We start from the raw sequence: 26,861 nt of genomic DNA, 5'->3' as shown, positions 1-26,861 counted from the left end.
CCTTCAAGCCAGATATGTTACATTTGGGGAGAGAAGGGAAACTTTTGATGATAGAGTCAGAAATTCAAGATGAGCATTCAAAGTGAGATAGAAACTCTTCAAGAAGTAGCATTTCTTAATGACATGAATACCATATATGCTGGCAGATATAGGAACAATTTTCAAGTAAATTGACCAGAAATGAAGATTGGACAATAAGTTCTCAATGTAAGACATCCAAATTGCTAAAACAAAGTAATCCCTTCTGTCAGGTGTGGGAAGGGGAATCCATTCAGATTTCTGATGATGATAACTTTGTAATGGAGCTTCAAGGGGAAAATTCCAGTGGGAATCAAAGTAAATAGCTCCCAAATTGAACTATTTGAGATTTTTGGAAGAAAATGTTTGACAGAGAGCCAAAAAAACTATCAAATGAATGTGAGGAATAAACTGTAAATGTGTTCAGTGTGTTATGAGAATCTATCATGACCATGATGACCATGGAGTACCCAGAAGAGAGAAAGCTTTGAACCATAAGAATTGTGGAAAAGACTTGAAATCATCCCAGCATAGTGCAGTCCACTCAGGAGAGGAAACTCCTGATGAGAATGAAAAAGGGTCAACATTGGCTCTGACCTTGGACTCCATCAACAATTGCACTCCAAAAATGCCTCATATATGTACTGCATGTGGAAAAGGCATCAGTTATAGCTCTATGCTGCCCATTCAGTTGTGTTCATACAGAGGAGAAATACTATAGAAATGATGGGTTTGGGGATAACATATGTCAGAGTTCACATCTGCAAACTCATCAGAAAGTCAACAGGGGAGTTAAATCCTACAAATGTCAAGTATGTGCTAAGGTCTTCAATCAGAGCTCCTTTTTTCCAACCAATGAACTTATTCACAGTGGAGCAAAGCCATATAAACATGACAGGTATTCAAATGGGTTCAGCTGTAGCTTAGATCTTGACATTTCCAGAGTGTACAACAGTGGAGAGAAATATTGTGAATATGATGTTTATAATTAAGGTTTCACTCAGACATCACAACTTGAGAAGCATCAGAGAGCCCACACCACAATGTGAACTCTCTGATGAGTATAAAGATTTGAAATCCCATGCAAATGGGAAACATCTGATAGAGTATTTGATATGAATTCTGGTCTTTGTCAGACAGTTCACAGTGGACAAAAACCAAATCAATGTCAGGTGTGTTGTAAGGTCTTCAGGAAAGACTCATATCTCCAAGCCCATTAGATAATATACACTGGAAATAAACCATACAAATGTGATGTGTCTGATAAGAACTTTGGCCATAATTGCCTTCTTCAAGACCATCACTGTATCCACATGGAAGAGAACCCAGACAAATGTGAGACATGTGGTAAGGGCTTCAGTAGGATTTCAAATCTTTATACTCATCAGAGAGTTCACATAGGAGTGAAGCCATACAAATATGAGACAAGTGGTAATAGGTTTAGTTATATTTCAAGTTTTCATGCTCATTAGAGAATATACACTGAACAGAAACCTTACAAATGTGAGACATGTGGTAAGGACTCCAGACAGATTTCAAGTCTTCAGTCTCATCAAAGAGTTCATATGGTAGAGAAGCCAAAGAAATGTGATACATGGGATGAGAGCTTTAATCAGAGATCATATAATCAAGGCCATCACAGAATCTATACAGGACAGAAAACATACAATATGAACCATGTGATAAGAGTTCAGTTGGTTTCAAAACGTCAACATCATCAGAGAGTTCACACAGGAGAGTAGCCATACGAATGTGTGACATGTGGTAAGTGCTTTAGTCACAGTTTATACCTCCAAGGCCATTAGAGAGTCCATGTGGCAGAAGAAGCCCTATAAATATGGCATTCATGGTAAGACCTTCATTCAAACCTCACCTCTTGAAGCCCATCAGAGAGTCCATCCTGGAGAAGATTGACACAAATGTTTTGTATGTGCTAATGGCTTTAGTCAGAGTTCATGTGTTCAAGTTTATCAGATAATAATAAATGTGATAAAACCAATACATGTGACGTGTGTCATAAAGGTTCTATTGAAGAAGACCTATGGGTGTATGTGCATGGTCAGTATTTGAATGGTGACCTCTAATAGACACCGTTATCAAGTGAATACCCAGCAGAAAACTGAATAATAAAGGTTTCACATTCAACCAAATCTACCCAGAAGAGATCTTAAAAATTAAGAGTAAGGTCAAGATTCAAGCAAAAGTTAATGATGGACATGGCAAGATCCATGTGCACTAGAATATAAGCTCCAGAAGGGCAGGAACTTTTTCTGTTACCATGACCTCAAACCAGTGCCTGAAAACAGGGTGCATTTTTATGATTACTGCTTTATCATCCTTCTCAGATAACTCAAACATCTGAGTCTCTTGACCTGGCATCTATTGATGGTCTTTTTCCATTTAAGTTGCTATCATTCTGGTTCTTGGTATGAGTAGTGATTTCTTATTGTGTTCTGGACATTTTGAGTATGTTGGGAGATTTTGGATCCCATTTAATCCTCTGTGTTGGCATGCAGTCACCCTGTGTGTAACATGCAGTCCCAGCTGAGGGTTCAACTCCTGACACTGGGGGAAGAAAGGAGCAGTGTTCCAACCCCTTACTGCTATGTAAATGGAAGTTCACTTTCCTGCTGGTGTCTACTGACAATAGCAAAGGTGAGGGGGTTAGTGATTATAGCAGAAGGCTGACTGTGCCACCCTGTTGCTACTGAGTAGGAGTGAAGTTTCAGCTCCCCATTCAACCCTGTTGACACCACCCTGGGAGTGGAGGAATAGGTGCGTTGACTAAGTTCTCTTCATTTTTCCTCTTACTGCAGTGGAGGAGTGAGGGCTGGATGGGTGGAAATTCAGCTGTCCATTCTGCCCTGATGACACCATGCCTGTGAACGAAAGGCCAATTCACATTGCCTCGTTGTCATAGATGGGAGTGGAGGTTTGGTGCCCTGTTTGTAGTCACTGAATGTAAGAGGGAAAATGGAGGGCCAATTTGCACAATTACCAGGTTGAGATGGAGATTCAGCTGTCCACTGGATGCTGCTGACATTACAGGGTGTAGGAGAGGCAGGTTTTTTCCCATTGGCATTTGTATATAGCAGGGCTGGTGTTATCCCATTGAGGTTTTCTGTTCTGTTAACCACTCACTTACCAGCTCTTTTGTCACTACAAAGCACAACATTTTTTTTATTGTCTTATCTGTTGTTTCACTGACAGAGTTCTTTAGCCCCTTACCCAGAATATTTTTGAGGCAAACTCACTACTATATCATTTTTCAAGTCCTTATGACCCTAGCCAGTCTAACCTTCCATCTTTTAGAGGCTTTTACATTTATAGTTTGTATTATGCCCAGTTTTTTTTTAAGGTTTAAAACGAAGGTAGGATCTATTCCATGCCAACTGGATCAGTTTCCTGTTTAGAACCAGGAGCCAAACAAGGTCACATGACATTTGCTTTTTAGGTTTGTAAATGTTCTCTTAATCAAGAGCAGCTTTTTGTTTTTTTGGCATGGGCAGGCTCTGGGAATCAAACTCAGATCTCTGGGATGGCAGGCAAGATTCTGTCACTGAGTCACCTTGCCTGACATTTTGTCTCCTTTTTTTTCTGGCATCAGCAGGTCAAACCTGGGTCTCCAGCTCAGCAGGCAAGAACTTGCAACTGAGCCACCATCACATTACCCCAGCTTCTTTTTTATATCTTTTTCCTAAACTTGACTTGTTACAGAATCTAGTTCTTATGTTTTTACCATATCTCACACATGGGAAATAATTTTGTGCTTCTTTGTGGTGCCATTTAGATTTTTCTTCTATCCAATGGAAGCAATTTATTTTTTAAAAAAAGAGCTGAGTAGATTAGGAAAGTCATTATATTCTGCCATGTTGCAAAAAAAATATCTAGTTCAGCTCCTCCAAAGCAACTACTAGGTGAACTGAAACAGTGCAGAACAGCTCCTGGGGCCACGACAGGGAATGGACACATAGCGTACCCTACTCTGGACTGGCTAGTCTGACTGCGACACTCGGCTGTGGTGAGATCCCTGAGCGGTGCGTGATTTCCCGAGCAGCGGCAGCTGTGGCGGCCGGAGCTCTTCCCTCCCTCCTTCCCGGGCTGGCTGAGAGTGTTGGAGAGACAAGTTTCCCAAGCTGAGGTGGCCGGCACACCTCTTTTGTGGGCGGCTTGCTGGTCCGGCTACATGTCTCGGATCAGAGGGCTACCCAAGCCTCAGTGACCCTCCCCAGCGGGCGACTTCCTGGCCGGTGACCGACGCGCCTCCCCCACGGATGACTTCCTGGTCCGGTGGCAAATTCCCTGGGACATCTGTGGCTGGCGACCAGCCACAGGGTCTCTCAAGCTGCGGCGGCTGACGTCCCCAACAAACGCGGCCCCCCAAACCAATGGAGAGAATTGGATTGGAAAACCCCAGGTCGCGGAGATCGGTGACGGGGGTATCCCTTCCAAACACGTGAGACAAACATGTGCCATGAGCGCCACCTACTGGGCAGGATAAGAAAAACAGAACCCAGAGGTTTCACAGAAAAATCTTTCAACCTTGTTGGGTCTGACACCCAGGGAAATCTGACTAAATGCCCAGATGCCAGCAGCAGAAGATAACGGTCCACGCTAAGAAGATTGAGAATATGGCCAATTCAAAGGAACAAACCAATACTTCAAATGAGATACAAGAGCTGAGACAACTAATGCTGAATATACGAACAGAAATGGAAAATCTCTTCAAAAATGAAATCGATAAATTGAGGGAGGACATGAAGAAGACATGGGCTGAACATAAAGAAGAAATAGAAAAACTGAAAAAACAAATCACAGAACTTATGGAAGTGAAGGATAAAGTAGAAAAGATGGAAAAAACAATGGATACCTACAATGGCAGATTTAAAGAGACAGAAGATAGAATTAGTGATTTGGAGGATGGAACATCTGAATTCCAAAAAGAAACAGAAACTATCAGGAAAAAAATGGAAAAATTTGAACAGGGTATCAGGGAACTCAAGGACAATATGAACCGCACAAATATACGTGTTGTGGGTGTCCCAGAAGGAGAAGAGAAGGGAAAAGGAGGAGAAAAACTAATGGAAGAAATTATCACTGAAAATTTCCCAACTCTTATGAAAGACCTAAAATTACAGATACAAGAAGCGCAGCACACCCCAAAGAGATTAGACCCAAATAGGCGTTCTTCAAGACACTTACTAGTTAGAATGTCAGAGGTCAAAGCGAAAGAGAGGATCTTGAAAGCAGCAAGAGAAAGACAATCTATCACATACAAGGAAAACCCAATAAGACTATGTGTAGATTTCTCAGCAGAAACCATGGAAGCTAGAAGACAGTGGGATGATATATTTAAATTACTAAAAGAGAAAAACTGCCAACCAAGACTCCTATATCCAGCAAAATTATTCTTCAAAAATGAGGGAGAAATTAAAACATTCTCAGACAAAAAGTCACTGAGAGAATTTGTGACCAAGAGACCAGCTCTGCAAGAAATACTAAAGGGAGCACTAGAGTCAGATACAAAAAGACAGAAGAGAGAGGTATGGAGAAGAGTGTAGAAAGAAGGAAAATCAGATATGATATATATAATACAAAAGGCAAAATGTTAGAGGAAAATATTATCCAAACAGTAATAACACTAAATGTCAATGGACTGAATTCCCCAATCAAAAGACATAGATTGGCAGAATGGATTAAAAAACAGGATCCTTCTATATGCTGTCTACAGGAAACACATCTTAGACCCAAAGATAAACATAGGTTGAAAGTGGAAGGTTGGGAAAAGATATTTCATGCAAATAACAACCAGAAATGAGCAGGAGTGGCTATACTAAAATCCAACAAATTAGACTTCAAATGTAAAACAGTTAAAAGAGACAAAGAAGGACACTATATACTAATAAAAGGAACAATTAAACAAGAAGACATAACAATCATAAATATTTAGGCACCGAACCAGAATGCCCCAAAATATGTGAGGAATACACTGCAAACACTGAAAAGGGAAATAAACTCATATACCAAAATAGATGGAGACTTCAATTCCCCACTCTCATCAACGGACAGAACATCTAGACAGAGGATCAATAAAGAAAGAGAATCTGAATATTACTATAAATGAGCTAGACTTAACAGACATTTATAGGACATTACATCCCACAACTGCCAGATACACCTTTTTCTCAAGTGCTCATGGATCATTCTCAAAGATAGACCATATGCTGGGTCACAAAGCAAGTCTTAACAAATTTAAAAAGATAGGAATCATACACAACACTTTCTCGGATCATAAAGGAATGAAGTTGGAAATCAATAATAGGCGGAGTGCCAGAAAATTCACAAATATGTGGAGGCTCAACAACACACTCCTAAACAACGAGTGGGTCAAAGAAGAAGTTGCTAGAGAAATTAGCAAATATCTAGAGGCGACTTAAAATGGAAACACAACATATCAAAACTTATGGAACACAGCAAAGACAGTGCTAAGAGGGAAATTTATTGCCCTAAATGCCTTTATCAGAAAAGAAGAAAAGGCAAAACTGCAGGAATTAACTGTCCACTTGGAAGAACTGGAGAAAGAACAGCAAACTTATCGCAAAGCAAGCAAAAGGAAAGAAATAACAAAGATTAGAGCAGAAATAAATGAAATTGAAAACATGAAAACAATAGAGAAAATCAATAAGGCCAGAAGTTGGTTCTATGAGAAAATCAATAAGATTGATGGGCCCTTAGCAAGATTGACAAAAAGAAGAAGAGAGAGGATGCAAATAAATAAGATCAGAAATGGAAGAAGAGACATAACTACTGACCTCACAGAAATAAAGGAGGTAATAACAGGATACTATGAACAACTTTACGCTAATAAATACAGCAATTTAGAGGAAATGGACGGGCTCCTGGAAAGACATGAACAACCAACTTTGACTCAAGAAGACATAGATGACCTCAACAAACCTATCACAAGTAAAGAAATTGAATTAGTCATTCAAAAGCGTCCTAAAAAGAAAAGTCCAGGACCAGACGGCTTCACATGTGAATTCTATCAAACATTCCAGAAAGAATTAGTACCATCTCACCTCAAACTCTTCAAAAAAATCAAAGCGGAGGGAAAACTACCTAATTCATTCTATGAAGCCAACATCACCCTCATACCAAAACCAGGCAAAGATATTCCAAAAAAAGAAAAATACAGGCAAATCTCTCTAATGAATATAGATGCAAAAATTCTCAATATAATTCTAGCAAATAGTATCCAACAACACATTAAAAGAATTATACATCATCACCAAGTAGGATTCATCCCAGGTATGCAAGGATGGTTCAACATAAGAAAATCAATTAATGTAATACACCATATCAACAAATCAAAGCAGAAAAATCACATGATCATCTCAATTGATGCAGAGAAGGCATTTGACAAGATTCAACATCCTTTCCTGTTGAAAACACTTCAAAAGATAGGAATACAAGGGAACTTCCTTAAAATGATAGAGGGAATATATGAAAAACCCACAGCTAATATCATCCTCAATGGGGAAAAATTGAAAACTTTCCCCCTAAGATCAGGAACAAGACAAGGATGTCCACTATCACCACTATTATTCAACATTGTGTTGGAGGTTCTAGCCAGAGCAATTAGACAAGAAAAAGAAATACAAGGCATCAAAATTGGAAAGGAAGAAGTAAAACTATCACTGTTTGCAGACGATATGATACTATGCGTCGAAAACCCGGAAAAATCCACAACAAAACTACTAGAACTAATAAATGAGTACAGCAAAGTAGCAGGTTACAAGATCAACATTCAAAAATCTGTAGCATTTCTATACACTAGCAATGAACAAGCTGAGGGGGAAATCAAGAAACGAATCCCATTTACAATCACAACTAAAAGAATAAAATACCTAGGAATAAATTTAACTAAAGAGGCAAAAAACCTATATAAAGAAAACTACAAAAAACTGCTAAAAAAAATCACGGAAGACCTAAATAGATGGAAGGGCATACCGTGTTCATGGATTGGAAGACTAAATATAGTTAAGATGTCAATCCTACTTAAATTGATTTACAGATTCAATGCAATACCAATCAAAATCCCAACAACTTATTTTTCAGAAATAGATAAACCAATAAGCAAATTTATCTGGAAGGGCAGGGTGCCCCGAATTGCTAAAAACATCTTGAGGAAAAAAAACGAAGCTGGAGGTCTTGCACTGCCTGACTTTAAGGCATATTATGAAGCCACAGTGATCAAAACAGCATGGTATTGGCATAAAGATAGATATATCGACCAATGGAATCGAATAGGGTGCTCAGATATAGACCCTCTCATCTATGGACATTTGATCTTTGATAAGGCAGTCAAGCCAACTCACCTGGGACAGAACAGTCTCTTCAATAAATGGTGCCTAGAGAACTGGATATCCATATGCAAAAGAATGAAAGAAGACCCATATCTCACACCCTACACAAAAGTTAACTCAAAATGGATAAAAGATCTAAACATTAGGTCTAAGACCATAAAACAGTTAGAGGAAAATGTAGAGAGATATCTTATGAATCTTACAATTGGAGGCAGTTTTATGGACCTTAAAACTAAAGCAAGAGCACTGAAGAAAGAAATAAATAAATGGGAACTCCTCAAAATTAAACACTTTTGTGCATCAAAGAACTTCATCAAGAAAGTAGAAAGACAGCCTACACAATGGAAACAATATTTGGAAATGACATATCAGATAAAGGTCTAGTATCCAGAATTTATAAAGAGATTGTTCAACTCAACAACAAAAAGACAGCCAACCCAATTACAAAATGGGAAAAAGACTCGAATAGACACCTCTCAGAGGAGAAAATACAAATGGCCAAAAGGCACATGAAGAGATGCTCAATGTCCCTGGCCATTAGAGAAATGCAAATCGAAACCACAATGAGATATCATCTCACACCCACCAGAATGGCCATTATCAACAAAACAGAAAATGACAAGTGCTGGAGAGGATGCAGAGAAAGAGGCACATTTATCCACTGTTGGTGGGAATGTCAAATGGTGCAACCACTGTGGAAGGCAGTTTGGCGGTTCCTCAAAAAGCTGAATATAGAATTGCCATACGACCCAGCAATACCATTGCTGGGAATCTACTCAAAGGACTTAAGGGCAAAGACACAAACGGACATTTGCACACCAATGTTTTTAGCAGCGTTATTTACAATTGCAAAGAGATGGAAACAGCCAAAATTTCCATCAATAGACGAGTGGCTAAACAAACTGTGGTATATACGTACGATGGAATATTATGCAGCTTTAAGACAGGATAAAATTATGAAGCATGTAATAGCATGGATGGACCTAGAGAACATTATGCTGAGTGAGTCTAGCCAAAAACTAAAAGACAAATACTGTATGGTCCCAATGATGTGAATCAATATTCAAGAATAAACTTGGAATATGTCGTCAGTAACAGAGTTCAGCAGGAGTTCGAAACAGGGTAAGATAATTGGTAATTGGAGCTGATGGGATACAGACTGTGCAACAGGACTAGATACAAAAACTCAAAAATGGACAGCACAATAATACCTAATTGTAAAGTAATCATGTTGAAACACTGAATGAAGCTGCATCCGAGCTATAGGTTTTTGTTTTGTTTTGTTTTGTTTTGTTTTGTTCTTACTATTATTACTTTTATTTTTTTCTCTATATTAACATTCTATACCTTTTCTGGTTGTGTTGCTAGTTCTTCTAACCAATGCAAATGTACTAAGAAACGCTGATCATTCATCTATATGATGATGTTAAGAATTACTGATTGCATATGCAGAATGGTATGATTTCTAAATGTTGGGTTAATTTCTTTTTTTCCGTTAATTAATAAAAAAAAGAATTACTGATTGCATGTGTAGAATGGAATGATTTCTAAATGTTGTGTTAATTTCTTTTTTTCTTTAATTAATAAAAGTAAATAAATAAATAAATAAATATTAATCTTCCAAAAAATAATCTAGTTCAGTATGCCAGAAGTTCTTTAATATTTTGTAATACCAAAACAAGAAAAATCACTTGTAAAATGGTTTCTCTTTGAAATGAAACAGGTTTGATGTGAGCACATCCCAGATTATATCTTCAGGCATTTCCATAAAGCTCCAGAGGCCAGAATCACCCTTGTTGAGATCCACTGATTGAGATACTGAGAACTGGAAACATCTGTAGAGTTCCCAACAGTGTCTAAGCCCTTACCTGGGTCAAAACTTCAGCCAGATAATTAAAATTTGAATACCACTCAGTCATACAGATTTAGTTTTGAGTCCATAATAGTACTTCTCTTATAGAATGATTTCTGTAAGAATTCTGAGAGAAAATCCCTAAAAATGTGCCAGCCTCAGGTAATGTTATACAAAGGGATTGATTTAATGGATGGGAAAGGTGCTAGAAGGTTAGAGCTGTTCTAAGAAGCAAAATCCATGAGGAGAAAGACTGATAAAGCTGGATTCTTCTGGAGTAACCTGCCGTCTTGGTAACAGGGAGACAGCAGGACCTATTTCCATTGTCTCCTGAACAATGTCCCAAAGGGAAGAAAAGGCTCAGGGGTGAAGCGACCAGGAAAAGTGTTAATTAAGGACACAGAGAGAAACGTGCTAATGAGGGACAGAGAGAAATGCATGAATGAGCAGCTAAAGGAAAGCTGTAAATAACCCATCTGTTGCTGTCCCTTATCCTGTGCAGTGATGGGTAGCTGGGACATTGTTTTATATTTTGGGTCCTAAATCTGGTTGGTGGATAGGCAATTGACTCCTTCTACCTCTCTGGTCTGGGGACAGGTCTCCAGACTCCATTACCAGCCACCCAGGAAGGAATTCAGACTTTCACACAGACCATCTCAGAGCTACTGTACAAGTGAGTTGGAAAGTAAGGTAGAAGCTGCAGGAAAGTGTCAGGGAGTATGGATGTCAGGAATTTTTAATCATACATCTTCTGAGGTCAAAGCAGCACAGCTCAGAGACAAAAGGTCACCCAGCCAGCTTCCTTCCTTGTGTAAATAAACTGACATTCATTTACAATGTACTTAAAATTGTTTCTATATAATACACAGATATAAAGAAATCTCTGTGAAGACATACACTGAAAAATGCCAGTGTAGTTTCAGTTTCCTTGGTTTTTATAATATACTGGAGAAGTTAAGTACAGTTAAATAAGTGCACCTGGCATAATGTCCTCAGGGATACATCAGAATAAGAAAGATACTATCATAATATAATCTTGAAATGTGTGGATATTTAGAGGGAATGATCTTGGAAGTCCTTTGCATATTGTATGAGTTATGGAATTAAGTCGCAGAGTCAACATTGTATGGTCAAAAAACAGATCAAAACACAGATATAGAAATTAATTTTCTGAATGAATCATAGATTATAGCATGTCTACCAGACTACAATGCTCATTTATGTAAAAATGAGTCATATTCTTTATCTGTCATTCATACTAGCTGCACAGATACTTGGAACCAGAAAACAACACCCTAGTTTTAGAATTTCTTCTTCTGGGATTCATAGAGGAGCCAGAACTGCAACCCTTTCTCTTTGGACTCTTCCTGTCCACGTACCTGGTCACTGTCTTTGGGAATCTGCTCATTGTTCTGTGACTCCCACCTCCACACACCCATGTACTTCTTCCTCTCCAACCTGTCATTTTCTGACATGTGTTTTATCTCCACCACCATCCCAAAGATGCTGTTGAATCTTAAGACACAGAACAAAGGGACTTCCTATGCAGGATGCCTCACACAGATGTCCTTTTTCTTACTATTTGCAAGGTTGAAGAATTTCCTCCTGAGCGTGATGGCCTATGACTGTCTCATGGCCATCTGTCACCCCCTGCATTACATGGTCACTATGAACCCTCACTCTGTGCCCTGCTGGTTCTAGGGACGTGGGTCATAAGTGCCCTGAATTCCTTGATACAATGCTCAGTGGTGTTTCAACTTTCCTTTTGTATCATTTGGAAATCCTCCACTTTTTCTGTGAAATTTATCAGATAATCCATCTTGTCTGTTCTGACAATTTCATCAGTGACCTACTGATATATTTTGCAACTGGGCTGCTGGGTGTGGTCTCCCTGGATGGTATCCGTTTCTCTTACTCTAAGATTGTTTCCTCCATACGTGCAATCTCATCATCTCAGGGGAAGTATAAAGCTTTTTGCACCTGTGCATCTCACCTCTCAGTGTTCCCCTTATTTTACTGTTCCTGCCTTGGGGTGTACTTTAGTCCTGCTGGTTCACAGAACGCAATTCAAACACACCAGCCTCCGTGGTATACACTGTGGTCACCCCCATGTTGAATCACTTTATCTAAAATGTGAGGAATAAAGTTATAAAAGCAGCTCTGAAAAATTTCCTAGGAAGAAAGTTTCAGTGCTGGGACTGAGAATTACTTGTGGTATCAGACCTCAAAAACAGATTCAAAACTCTAATTTATTTATCAAGGTATGAAAATAGGAAGTGCCTCTTTCTATTTATTTCAAAGTGTTTCATTAATATGTTTGATTTTAAGCAACTTAAGTTATTACGTTTTTTCTGCCTCTTACATCATCAACGTTATTTCACTTTGTCCACTGTCCTACTTTTCCAACATTAAACTGAACCTTGACTGAGAAACAGCTTGGAATTTCCAACTTATCACAAGAAGTATGGATTTATTGAGGAAATATTTTCCCTCAATTGACATTTTATTATCAGAAGTATTGATTTCCTTTGTTTCTCTAAAGGTGGTGAGTGTCCTGATCCTATGGAAAAGTACACATAGCACCTAAGACTATTTACGGAATTTGTGTAAATGAAAGTCTGGCAGTGTGGCATATCAGTTTCGTGTTTGTCATCCCATTCTAAATCTTTGGTTTGAAGTATGTTTCTACTAATGCCAACGTTCATGTATTTGTGCATCTTATAAGAGGTCATCTGGTTTTAGTGTCCTTCTTAAGTTCCTGTTATATTAATATTCTCATTGCCCAAAGTGTTTATCATTGATGTTCATTTGCACAGAATACTAAAGAAAAATTTTTTCCAAATACTCATCTTTGAACTGGAGTTGAAGGAAGACACATTGGTGTATATTTTACATGATATGACCATAAAATCATGGATCATCTTACATATGGGGGAGGAAACATTTCAATTGTGCATTAAGTATGCAGAAATTTTCCCTTGATGATACAGGTGCATTCGTGAGAATGGACTCTTGGTGCCAATACATAAGGGGATATAAAGGGGCATCCCCACTGGGGCAGGTGTCATGTATCACATATTATTTATTGGATTATATGCTCTTTCAGCTTGAAAATTTCCAGTGATGTCAGAAAACACGATTGATTCTATTCTGCTAAACAAAGTATGTGACATTTTCCTGCCTATTGTGAAAACACTAAAGGAAGGTGAAAGAACACTCTGTATTTGTTCTATCATCCCTTTATCTCACTTATTATCAAGATTCTCTTTAATCCTTGGGATCAGATGTGGTTGCCACAACAGTTTGGTTTTCTGCAAACAAAATATTTTGGATAATTGAGACTTTTAATTCAGGGTCACCATTTCTCCTGCACAAAGATGTATGTCCTTCCAAACTTTCCTACTTGTCTGGAGGGGAACCTTATTTGTGTTCACATTTAAGTACAGTTACCTGAAGTAAACCCTAAAAACAGGGGATCATCAGTGCTGACTTCAAATGTCTGAAAAAATACAAATAATTGAAATCAGCAGGCTATATGACTACTCCCGTGTCTGGCTAATATGTGTCATTTAGCCATTGCTGCATAAGAAGTCAACACAAAAGTACATGGCTTCAGATCATGGTTTTAATTTCCATAGGAGACCTTGATTTTGAGTTCCTTTGATCATGTTTGGCTCCTCATGAGTCTGTTGTCTGTTGTGATTGACTAGGGTTGTTTTGACCTTCTTGGTTAAGCTCTCTCACCATTGGAGGACTGATTATCTGCAGACTGGGTTGTGATGACCTTAACTGGAACAACTTGCACCTCCTCCACATGTCCCCTGATTCCCCAGCAGGCGAGCTTGGACTTGATCAAATGACTGAGAAGGATTGCAAGAGAGAGCATCAGAACCACACTGATTCCTCTTGAAGTACACTGCCAATTCTGCCATACTCTATTTGCCAAAGCAAGGAAACATCATAATTTCTGTCCCGATTCAAACATGGTGGAAGAGACTTGACTATTTAATGGGTGGAGCTTCATGGTAATATTGCAAAAGATATGGATACAGAGAAAGCTGGAGGAGTGCTGTCATCCCTGCAATCTACCTACCAGATGATAACTTCCAAAAGTGTTACATTTTAATATGATATTTCAAGGACTAAGTCAAAGGGTGACATCTGTTGAAGAAATTGAGAGTTGAAGTATATGTTTAATGAAAAACTGTGGAAATGCTACACCAGAACATATCTGTCCATAATCTCCAGCTCACCACCTCCTAAGTAAGACAAATATCCATTTTCTTTCTAGATACTACATTAAGTCCAGTGATCTCATGTCTGCCTCTTTGATTAGGAGACTTAGAGAATTCTTGCTTCACTGGTGCCATCTTAATGCCTTGATGTCTATACTGCTTTTCTCCAGATTGACCTTCTCTTTAATAGATTCTTTAATTTTTCCATTGCAGTACTAGTAGGTGGGGGTGTTGGAACCTTCTGAGGGATGTTTCATTTCTCAAATGCAAATATACAATGGGAATTAAGAATTGGAAAAAGAAGGGAGTTTTGAGGTGTTAGGTCCACTCTCCAGGAATGACTTGTCCGCTCCTAAATGTGAGAATTGAACAGAGGTGGGGTCTCAGTACACCTCAAAGTCACCAGCACAGATGGTATGAAGTGATACTGCTGGACCTCAGGCAGATTTCCACTCAGTTGCATACAGGTTTCATGGCCGGTGATTCCTTCTTATGCAGAAAATAACTTCCTTTTTCTTCTTAAGTTTCCCTGTTAAATGTCCTTCATTTTCCCCTGATGTGGTAGCAGTTCTGTGGAGATGTTATGATTTATCAAGGAAATTATTGGTTCTTTAACAAAACATTAGCACACTAAATTGAAGTATTATCATAAAGTATGTATGGAACATGACTATTTTCTATTTCCACACAGATCTTCTAAAGGTGATACAAGTTAAAAGGTCCTAAAACATAACACAAACTGTGAACTTAGAGGCAACATCAAGTTTCAAAACAGAAATTAAGGATTTATTAACCCATGTAATAACCAGTCTAGGTTGAGGTGTCCCAGACTAGTCGAAAAGCTCAATGAAATTGACAAGAACTCTATTCATTTACTTTCCCTTTCGTGTGGGTTCCATTCTCACTTTCAAAGAACAGGTGCTGCAATGCCTGACACTGAATCAGTACCCCAGTCAGTAATAGTATCAAGGGCATGGTGCAAATAATTTTCAAAATGTATCTTAGTGAAAGATGCTTTTATTGAAGTGTGACAAACATATGGATAAATGATGACATATTATAACCTCAATAATTGTTACAAATTGAATATACTCCATGTAACTAGAACTTAGTCCTAGAAATAGAATAAGACTAGCCCCTGAAGTTCTCTGTGTGCTCGAATCTAATCACCTGTCCCTTCACCAACAACATCAGTATCCACAATTTTAACAGATTAGTATTTCTTCTCTATTTTATTGCAATTTTATCCATTTATCCCAAATTTCCTATTTTAGCCATTTTAGTGCATATACTTCATTTTAATGCATATACTTATATACAAATAATAGTCACAATTTGAGTTTATAAAATACAACCATATAATATATCTTTTGTATTTCACTTTTTTTTGCTCAGAATTATGCCATGAGACTGTCTTTTAAAATTAGGAATATACATGTTTTCATTGAAGCTCCATGTGACCTTGGGTTACATTTCTTTGCCTAATGTTTGAAGACATGGAGAAGTTGAGCTTGATAACTTTAGCAAGTTCAGAAATAGTGAGGGATTTCAATTACTGCACACAGAGAGTCATGGGACTTAAAAAATTTCAGGAATGTTGAGAAGAAGGTCATGAGAAGGTACTGGGCACAGAGCCAGTATTCCAGGTAATTGTGTAGTGCTGGTGCTGACAGATAGCCACGAAGTGATCATAAGCCATCACAGTTTGCTGTAAATTACCCAAGAGTGGAAGAATGGTGAAAAATTACAAAAGTTATAAATTCAAATTACACAGGTATCCTAGGTAATGCTGGATATCCCACTGCATTTTAGGATCGGTAGTAGAGGTGAAATGAATAGAACAAAAGGACAGGTTGGAGAAGATAATGTACATGGGCCTGTTGAGTTGGGATTCTAGATTGATGGCCAGGCTGATGAGCATGTCACCCGTGAAGGTGACTAGGTACATGGATGGAAAGAGATCAGAGGGGAAGGACTGCAATTATGGTGCCTCTGAAAATCCCACCAAAGAACTACTAGAATTCATGTTTTCTTTCCCAGGTCCATTTGGTTGCTATGACTATCATCTATAGAGAAAGAGCCTGACTTATTTTCAAACAATCAGTCATTACTAGGCTATCTATAATTTACATTTTACAGACAAGAAATTAATTCCTAGATTTTGTTTATGAATATCATCCCCTTTCATGGCATCCTTGAGCAATGTCTGATTAAGAATTGCCATCACACTTTCAAATAATTCCTCAAGTTGTCATGCATTCTCCAGTGTTTAGGAGAAATACTTTCATTCATTACAGGAACACATATTTAGTTCTTACTTTGCACCAACCATGTCTCGCCAATTGTATACAATGTGAAAATAAACCTGTCTAAAATTCATTCATGGAAAAAATAAAATAAGCAAGTAAACATATAATCATAACATTCTTATTATTACAAGTGCTACAAGTAAAAGAGAGTAGGTTAAATGGGGAGAGAGAAAAACAGTGAACATGCCAGGACTTTTATCCCACTGTGTTCAGGCAAAATCATAACACCAGTGATATTTCAACAGAGACCTCTTAGAAGAGAAGGCATGACATAGTATGATATCTTGGGAAGTGTATGCTGTTCAGTGGGAATGTCCAGAGCAAAGGACCTAAGGAATGGGTGTATTTAGGATGTACGAGAACAACAAGGAAGCCAGCTTGGCAGGGAAAATGATGAGAAGTAGAGTGATGAGAGATGGTGTCAGAGAAGTTTGAAGAATGACGTAGCCTTGCTGCTGCTGAAACTTCAAAGCAGAGAGAGTTCCTTTACCACGTTATAGTTCTTGCACTTTATATATTTGTTTGACATTATATCCCTTGAAATTAAATGGATTCACAGCTATTCACATGCATAGCTTTGTATTTGAACTCTGTAATATGATACAACTATTGTAATGGATGAGCTCAGATGCCCCTACATTGTGGTCTGCCACACTCAAAGAAATACAAACACACAAACACAGGCACTGTCAAGGTACTCCCAAGTTTCCTGGGACCCAGTTAATACAATCCTCTTTTCACCTCCATCCACGGTGGTCATGCCTGGAGTGAATACAATGAGAGCAGACCTCAGATTATCTATTCCAAAAATAATTAGAAGTGAAAACATGAAATTGAATCTTGAAAAGCCCACATGGACAAGTGAACCAGAAATTTAATTTTGATATGGTCAAGTTCCCATTTCAAGGGGAACATAGAAGAGTGTTTAATGAGACTGTTCTGAAGGAAATATTTCTCAGTTCTGGTGGCATTTTGACAATTGGTATATCCCCTTGCAAAACCAAATTTGCCCCACTCACAGGTAGACACATGAATGTACTCATCAATCTAGCAGCTGCATTCCTGCAATAGTTCCCCTTATCCACCACCACCCCCTCTGGTAGCTGCAGCTCCCACAGCTACAAGCAACTACAAGCTTGCAGTAACTCCTCCCTTATCCTGCCCATTTCACTCCCAAGCTGGACAATTAAAATCCACCTTCTGTTCCCTACTCCCTCCAACTATTCTATATTAGCTGTACACCTTCCCCAGCTCGGGGCTGACACCATTTTCCTGGCCTCAGAATGCTTGACGATTGCTGCTGAATAAACAGGACAAAGCAAAGTCTTTTTGACTGTGTTTGTTTTAATGAACATTGCACCTTGATGCCCAGAAAAACTAATACACGATACAAAACAATTTATCCAAACAGAAGTAGTAATACTTTTTACAAAGCAAAAACACCAAGCAGATTGAACATTCTAAGAGGAAAATGAGCATAGGGAATAAAGGAATATTTCACAAAGGAAACTATAATAAGTATAACAAATGTTTGCAATTTTATGTGGTGTAGTAACCTATTTTTAATGATATTGAATGTGAAAATTTTGGAATCATTTAACCTGTTATTTAATCTTGAATATGCTGCTAAACTGTGATAGAAAGTGTAAAATTGTGAATCTTAATACCTTCACCAAGTAGCAGGGAATAAAAAAAGATCTATTATATGGTTGTATTTTATAAACAGAGCATAAGTATTCGTCATTCTATGAATGTTGACCCATGTTCATTATATGTAAAAACTTTGCATAATTCCTTCCTGTTAGTAAATGGCGTTATCTCTGTTAATGAGATGAAGCTGATTTTTCTTTTACATCTCCAATGTCCCATTCTTTCCATACCTCATGTCCCCATTTCCATGGTTCCATTTTATTTCCTCATCACCTCTCTTAGCAATCATGGAGTGAGCTGATTTTCATATAAGAGTCAGGTATCCTCTGTCCAATAAAATGGATCATCACATTCCATGACATACAGTCCCTAGTGATTTCCTGATGGTCAATGAAGACAACATTCCATAGCTTCACACACATGCTTGACCATCTAGGGTCAACCTGCCAAGGTCCCCTCTCACTACCAGTTACCCTCACCCATATAATCTCTAAGACATTAAACTCGACATTAAACTCAACTTTCACCTTTTCCAGAGCTCCATAGTTTCCATATTCAGTGAATTTATACTTCTGATTCCCTCTTCCTGGAATCTCTCCAATAATTTCACTTAAACTTTTTCTCACTCCTGTTCCTTATGGATATCCTGTATCCTTTCAGGGTAGCCTGGAGTCAACTCCTTTCAAATACCATTCTGTACATTCTCAAAAGAAGACTATGACTTCTTATGTGCACTTAATTTTATTGTTGAAACTATGATTGTGTACCTCTTTTATTTTATACCATGTGCTTCCTCTCCAGAAATTAGTTCTGTGAGGATTGTAGCAATTTTCTACAAACTTTTCTACCCAAATATGATGAGTTGGCAATTGGCTATAACAATAACTGTTGAAACATATATTACAGAAATTAATTAAAGAACGTGACTTCACAGAAATGCCAATGATGAGAGAAAGTGAAGCAGCAGCAGATTCCTTAAATATGCATTGAAGGCATACCTGCAGCATTGGCTGAGATTATATCTAAAGACGGGTAAATGTTGTATGTTGTGGTAATTAAAGAATAGAGCAAACAAAACACCATGAAATGTACAAATGTCCCTTACATAGTAAAGTGCATTCAAAATAACGTCATATTTTCTTCACCCATGGTTATGTGTAAGTGTGTGTGCATGTGTGTGTGTTGACACGTGCATCACGGATCTCAAGTTAAGTATAAATATCTGACTTTGACAAATGGTCAAAATTTCAGAAACCACTACACTGAAGGCAAGGATAATTTTAAAAGAAAGAAGTCCATGCTAATTGGGCAAATGTCCTAAGAACAGAGATTCAAATGAATGAGTGAGGATGGAGAGAGAACAGACAGCCTACTTAGGAGGCTCCTTTAGACTCAAGGGCCACTGATGGAGCAGATGTCGTTGCAGCTTCTGCCTCATCTTGTCCTTCACATCTTTCTCTGACCTCCCTGCTCTTCCTGGGTCTTTCCTATATTTATTTGAACTCACTGCTTTTCTTATGGACTCAAATGGATGATGCAGATCCCACACTCACGTTCTTGTGCACTGATCTGTTATTAATTGTTTTAGGATTTTCAGTTCTGACCTCTTTTTTTTTTCCTTCTTGACAATTCCAAAGGGCACACTGTAGGCTGTCTTCTGTTCCTTGTCCAACATTCACAGGCCTTCTCTGAACACCCTGCCTAACATCGTGGGCAAACAAGGATAATTTCTGTTGTTACTCTGATGTCTTTGCTTCATATGATGTTTCCCCATGGACTTCGTGGCCTATGCACAATTGTAATTGTATTTGCAATTTTCCTGTAAAGTGTATGATAAATGGGAATACAGCTGCTTTGTTCTCTTTTGTGTTTTATGGAAGGTGTTTGAAAATGTATGCATTTTTCCAACAACAAACTTGTAGAAAATATGAATTTATGAAATAAAAGATTGGCAGGGAGAATGAAACCAGATGGCAAATAGTTTTTTTCAATACAACTGTATTAGACAAACCTGAATGGAATATCTAAATCTACATTCAGGAAGACAAGACTTAAAATAACAGTAATTTAATAATATTGATGCAGATTAATAATTAAATATAAAAGGTCTCAGAATGAAAATAACATAAATGCAGTTTTCAAAAATGCATGGAAGAAGCAGTCTCAGAAGACCTAATTTTATCTTATATGAAGATAAATGGGTCCAGTTTAATTCCTGGAGCCTGCCCATGCCAAAAAAAAGATATGTGGATCCAAGCATGCTTTTGAATAGAATGAAAGAGAAAGTCAATTTGGAAAGAAGCAATCTTATAAATAATGGCAGAGGGTGATGTATTTGTTAAAATAAATCTAATCAAAGAAAGAAAAAATAGCATAAGGGAAACAGAGATGTGAAAACAAGATGGAATGTGCATAAAGAGATTTATGAACTCAAATGAAACAGAACTTTCTTAGTTTGAAAAGCAAAGTGAGAAACACTTTGTCAAGTAAAGGTTTTAATATGCCCATTTCCAACAAGTATACATTTTCCTATTTCATATCAATAATCAATGTGATAACGTGTATCTCATGTACTGATGTTTCAGCACAGTATCCACCTGCATTGAACTGGAACTTTCCCATTGTCACACACGCATCCTCAAATGTATCTTATCTTTAAAATAAAAAAGAAATGCCCTCATCTTACAGCCCATACGTCCATAACTAATACTCTGATTTTCCCTACTGGCTTTAACTACAAACCTCCTTGGTCAGATTTTCTGCTTTTCTAGATTCAATTTAACCCTATTATATATTATTCTAATTTGGCTTCCATTCCTAATATGATATGTTAACAGTGAAACCCTGCATTGCCAAATTCAGTGGAATCCTCCTTTATAAAAATATGAAAAACTATTAAATGCAGTCATAAATTTAGCAAACAAGAAAGCAACCAAGGAGAATTCTTGGTCATGGGTAAGACTCAATGAACACTCAGATGCCCTCAGATAGAAGCTCTCAGATTCCATTCAGTCTTACCCTATCCTGTAGTATCTACTTGCCTCTCCAACTAACCTGTATATTGTCTTCATAAAGAAGGTGTCCAGGTGGAAGTTCAATTCATCCCTGGGTGTTTGGTAAAGGAAACTGAAGCTCAAACCCAAGACAAAAGACAGCAGGATGGAGTCAGGTATTCCTCCCCAAGCCTGCGTTAATACCCCAAAGATTAAAACCGTGTCCCATGTAGCCTGAGGTTGCATAAGCTTAGGGACAGCCACAAAAGAGATATTCATGAAATAGTTGATTTAAGGCACAATTGTCTCTTGTTACTCCAATCCCTGATCCATCATATCTCTTTGCTAAAGTAGTCTGAACAGAAAAATTCACTAGCTGGTTTCCTGTTCCCAAGAGCCCAAGTTTTGAGATGAATCCAGTTGTATGGTTTATCCTCCATGAACTCATTTTTCTTCCTTCGATCTGACTACCTAAATAAAAGATTATCCAATTCTTGAAATAATATTTATCTGAGGTCTAAGGCTGGGGAACCCATCTTGACTAGATCCAGTAGATGTTCAAAGCACTGACTCTGGGGGAGGATACAGCCCCTGCTTTTGTTTCCAGAAATTTCTTATTGTGCTTTCCAACCAAGTGGATAACTCTTTATTTGATATAAAACATGGGTACTGCACTCCTTTGCTTGATGAGGCTTTGCTAAAACACTTAGGAATATAATATTTATAACACAAATTAGGACCTGTTATAGAGTCCCTCATTAATAAAATCTTTATTAATGACAAGAAATACATTTAGAACTTGCATGCACCATGGCATGTTTCTATTAACTTATATGGGATGTCTCATTTAATTTACCCCCATATCATTGAATGGTGCATAATTTATTTAATGGATATATTGTTATTTCTATTCATTTAAATTGGATAACATAAAGAGTACTTTAAAAATTTAAATTTTTTTTTGCAATACTAAAAATCAATATTTCATAATCTTATGACTTTCAAATGTATGATTCACTGGTAGTAATTACATTGAATATATTTGATTATCATAACTAACATTCTATACCTAAACTTTTCAGCCCTTCAAATAGAACCATTGCAGCCATGAAGCAACGTCTCTCCAATTCCCTTGCACCTGTTACCTGGTGCTCTGTAATCTGCTACTTATCTCTATGAATTTGCTTACTCTATTTATTTCATAGATGCTAGTTGATATAATATTTGTTTTTTGTGTGTGTCTGGCTCTTTTCATTCAGAGTGCTATCTTAAAGTTTACCCATGTTGGAGTATAAATTAAAACTTCATTCTTTTTTATAAGTTAGTAACATTATATTGTATGGATAAATCACATCTTGTTTATTCATCCATAAGTTCTGGATAATTGGGCTGCATCTACATTTTGGAAAATAGTAAATGGCATAAAGATGAGGATGGGAAGGGAGACAAAGGTAAAACCTAGAAAAGGAGATCCCCATCTATTGAAATAGAGAACTCCCAGAAATTGAGATTAAGTGCAGCAAGTGGGAGCAGCATGTGGCTGAGAAAATTAACAGGGCTGAAACCCATAGAATGCTCCAGTGTTAACCATTGGAGAATTTTCCATTTTTGTTCCTCGTCCATATCATGCTAATCTGTGTGTCTGTGGAGATACTGCAGGTAAAACCTGCCATCCCCACAGGACTTCCTGGGCTCTCTTGGGTCATCAAGTCAAGCAAGATGTTCCTGCATTTGAGGAGACATGAGTAGGAAAAAGCTTTATTCCTACTTAGCATAAAAATGCTGATCAGGAGATGAGGGGCATGAAGGAATATTTATATTTGAGAAAGCCATGGTAATCTGGAGTGGATTCCATAGCTGCTTATAAAATATAGGTTGACTCTCACCCTGTTCTCCAAGAATTTTTCAATGCCACTTAGGGCAAAATGGAAAGTGTCATAATTCAAGGATTGGGTTTTGAAAGAGCCCAATGCAGATTGTTGAATTGAATTTAAATTCTTTCTAGGGATAGACTATTTGCAGAAATGATCCATTTTTCCACCTTACTCTAAATCCATGTGTTTTCCATTAGACTATGCAGTTCCCCAATTGAGAGGTTGAGTCTATTTATGCACCTTGGATTCTAGTTAGGGTGAAATTGTTTAATTTTCTTTGACCAGGAGAATAATGTGGAAGTAACAGTTTTGTTTGAAGAGCTTCTCAGTTTCTGCAGCTCTCCCTTGGGTCTCTACCTCAGCCGCTGAACAACCCCAGGCTAGCCTGTTGTAGGATGAGAGAAATGTGGAGGAAATGCCACTGTCAAGTGCACCCTAGACCAACCTAATATCACCTAATCTCAATATGTGGGGGGGGCACAACCAGGACCTGCCAAGCCTTCATAGCTGACAAGCAGCTGACTGCACTGTAATGAGTTGCATTGCAGTTATCAATATATCTTCAAAGCACTGACTTGGCTGTAATAATAAAGCATTCTCATAAACCATTTACTTTTCGTTTTTAGTTTTGTTTTTTTTTTTTACATGGACATGAACCAAGAATTGAACCTGGTTCTCTGGCATGGCAGTGAGGACTCTGTCTGCTGAATGAGCATGGCCAGTCCATAAATCACTTACTTTTGAGACAGTTTGTTATACAGCAATTACTAGCTGAAACAGTAAGTAATAAACAATGTGAAAAGAACTGAGGGCATTAAGAATAATTGGCTGCTTCTTATTATTGGTCATTCTCTGAGATACTTGAAGAAAGTAAGCTTAATCTCTCGTATATTCAAGTTTATTTCAGATAAGAGTATTAAAAAGTGACTACAGCTGAGGTTCCCTTGCAAGAAAGCAGGAGATTTTGGAGGGAAATGCATGTTTATGCAGGAATAACTCATGACCATGGATCAATACACTCTTTAATTGAGAGTGTATTTTAGGAATGATTTCAAGCACTTATGTAAGTCATAATCTATTCATGAAGATTGAAGGGAGCTTTGAATATATAGGTGATAAAAGAGTTGGAGGAAAGAGAAAATGCAAAAATACTTCAATTAAGTGCCCTTTAAAGTTCTTGAGGAATATAGAGAAAGGGAAGATATTTGTTTAGAGGAATGGAAAAAGTCGTATTTATTATCCATTCACAAAATATAGAACATAGGGTCTAGTATGCTTCCCAATGTATATTCATAATAACACATATACACCAAGATTTCCTAATTCAATGATTAGATGCAAATCATGAAAATAATCAATGTAAGCAGACTTGCAGATATAAAAATCAAAGGCTATTTATAACGTGGATTCCTTTAGATATTTGGGGACAGTATTTATGATCACACTTATTCCAGTTGATTTCAGAGAAGCATATTAAAAAGTGACTGCTTGGGTGGGCCACAATGGCTTAGCTGGCAGAATTCTCATGTGCTGTGCTAGAGACCTGGGTTCAGTTACTGTGTCTGTCCATGCAAAATAAAAGGGACTCCCTTTGAGATTCCATTTGGGTTAAGCAGTAGATGCTGAATGGACATGCATCTGTATTCAGGATTAACTTTTGCCCTTACTCACAACACTCCATTCCCAGAGGAATCATTAGGCTGAGTTTCAAGCTCTTGAGTAAATTATCATTTCACCACGAAGATTGGACAGAGTTTTGAACATTAAAGCTATAAAAGTTGGAAGAAATTGTCAGCCAATAGATTGTGCTGTAATTAAATGCATGATTTACATTTTGTTAAATTAATATTTCTCACAAAAATAGAGAAAGTTAAGCTATTTACTTCAGAAGAATGAAAACAGCCTTAATTATTTACCATTATTAATACAGAACATGCAACTGAGACTTGCACCTCAGTGCATAATATCTTGTACATCAAAGTCAAGATTTCTTACTTTATGAGTTGATGAAAACCATCAACAGCAAATCTCTCCTTTAGTAACAGCATGCATGATTTAATCTTTTCTTCAACATATGTAATGTCATAGCTCTATGATATGTTTAACTGCTATGAAATTTTAAAGTATTGTAACTTTAGTCACTGAGGGTCTGAACCCTTCCATCACTGCACTTCTTCAGCCCCAGGACCAATGAATATTTTATGCTTTCCCACCAAGGAGTCTCTTTAGAGTCCCTTTAATCTCTTTGTTCCTCAGACTGTAAGTGAAGGGGTTCAGCATGGGGGCGACCACAGTGTGCATGCCTGGGGCTTGGGCCCTTGTGTGTGCACTAGGCATAGAAAAAGAACTCACTTGCACACCAATACTCATATAGTAAAATAAGACCACAGAGAGTTGGGATGCACAGGTGAAAAATGCTTTATACTTCCCCAGAGCTGATGAGATCACATGTATGGAGGAAACAATCTTAGAATAAAAGAAAATGATGCCAATGAATGGCCCTCCAGCCAGCAGCACAGTTGCAGAATACATCACTATCTCATTGAGGAAGGTGTCAGAACAAGCAAGTTGGGCCATCTGATTATATTCACAGAAAAAGTGGGGGATTTCCAAGCATGCACAAAAGAACAGTTGCAACACCAGTAAGCTTTGTTACAAAACACTCAGGACAATTATCATCCAGGACCCTAGAACAAGCAGGACACAGAGCTGGGGGTTCATGATGACCGTGTAATGCAGGGGGTGACAGATGGCCATGAAGTAGTCATAGGCCATCACCATCAGGAGAATGTCATCCAACCCTATAAAGAGAAAGTAAAAGGACATCTGGGTGAGGCAGCCTGCGTAGGTTATGACTCTCTTTTGCAACTGGATGTTAACCAGCATCTTTGGGATGGTGGTGGAGGATAAACAGATGTCAGAAAAGGACAGGTTGGAGAGAAAGAAGTACATGGGTGTGTGCATTTGGGCATCAGAGATGGTCGCCAGGATGATGAGCAGTTTCCCAGTGACTGTGACCAGGTACATGGACAGGAAGAGCCCAAAGAAGAAGGGTTTCAGTTTTGGTTCCTATAAAATTCCTAGGAGATAAAATTCTTAAATTTCTGTTTCATTTCCTGGTTCCATGTTGTTGGTGTGATTACCCAAAAATAGAGGAAGAACATGACTAATTCCCAAGCAAACAGGAATTGTTCAAGTAGATATAATTTGCATTTTGAAGACAAGTTCTATTTTAAAACTGTATAAATATATATTATGAAATATGTTGATGAATAAGTTAAAGGATCTCTTTAATTGAAGGCAAAATAAGAATGTCTTTCAAATTGTGACAGGTGATGATACGTAAAAAAACATCTAACCACAAAAGTCAAACTGTAACAACAAGAAAACATGATGGCAACACATATAAAAGGTGATTCATCAACACAAAGGATGGTGAAAATCTTCTTAGATTTGAAAAATAACAGGGAATCACTATATGTGGTGCCAACTGATTTGACCTAACAAAATTAATTTTTAACCATTTCCCATAGATACAAATATAAATTCAGAAAAATGTTAAAT

At 37.8% G+C, this 26,861-nt stretch overlaps 2 pseudogenes; one reads left to right on the top strand and one right to left on the bottom strand.

The window, feature by feature from the left end:
- Window positions 1–451: 451 nt before the first annotated feature.
- LOC143672756 (olfactory receptor 7A10-like) lies at window positions 452–12,438 on the top strand (annotated as a pseudogene).
- A 13,058-nt stretch (window positions 12,439–25,496) lies between these two features.
- LOC143672755 (olfactory receptor 7A17-like) lies at window positions 25,497–26,423 on the bottom strand (annotated as a pseudogene).
- Between the last annotated feature and the right edge of the window lie 438 nt (window positions 26,424–26,861).

This window comes from Tamandua tetradactyla (assembly GCF_023851605.1).
Source record: "Tamandua tetradactyla isolate mTamTet1 chromosome 15 unlocalized genomic scaffold, mTamTet1.pri SUPER_15_unloc_1, whole genome shotgun sequence".
Taxonomy (NCBI): domain Eukaryota; kingdom Metazoa; phylum Chordata; class Mammalia; order Pilosa; family Myrmecophagidae; genus Tamandua; species Tamandua tetradactyla.
The sequence above is the reverse complement of the archived record's forward strand: the minus strand, read 5'-3'. Positions and strand labels throughout refer to the sequence as shown.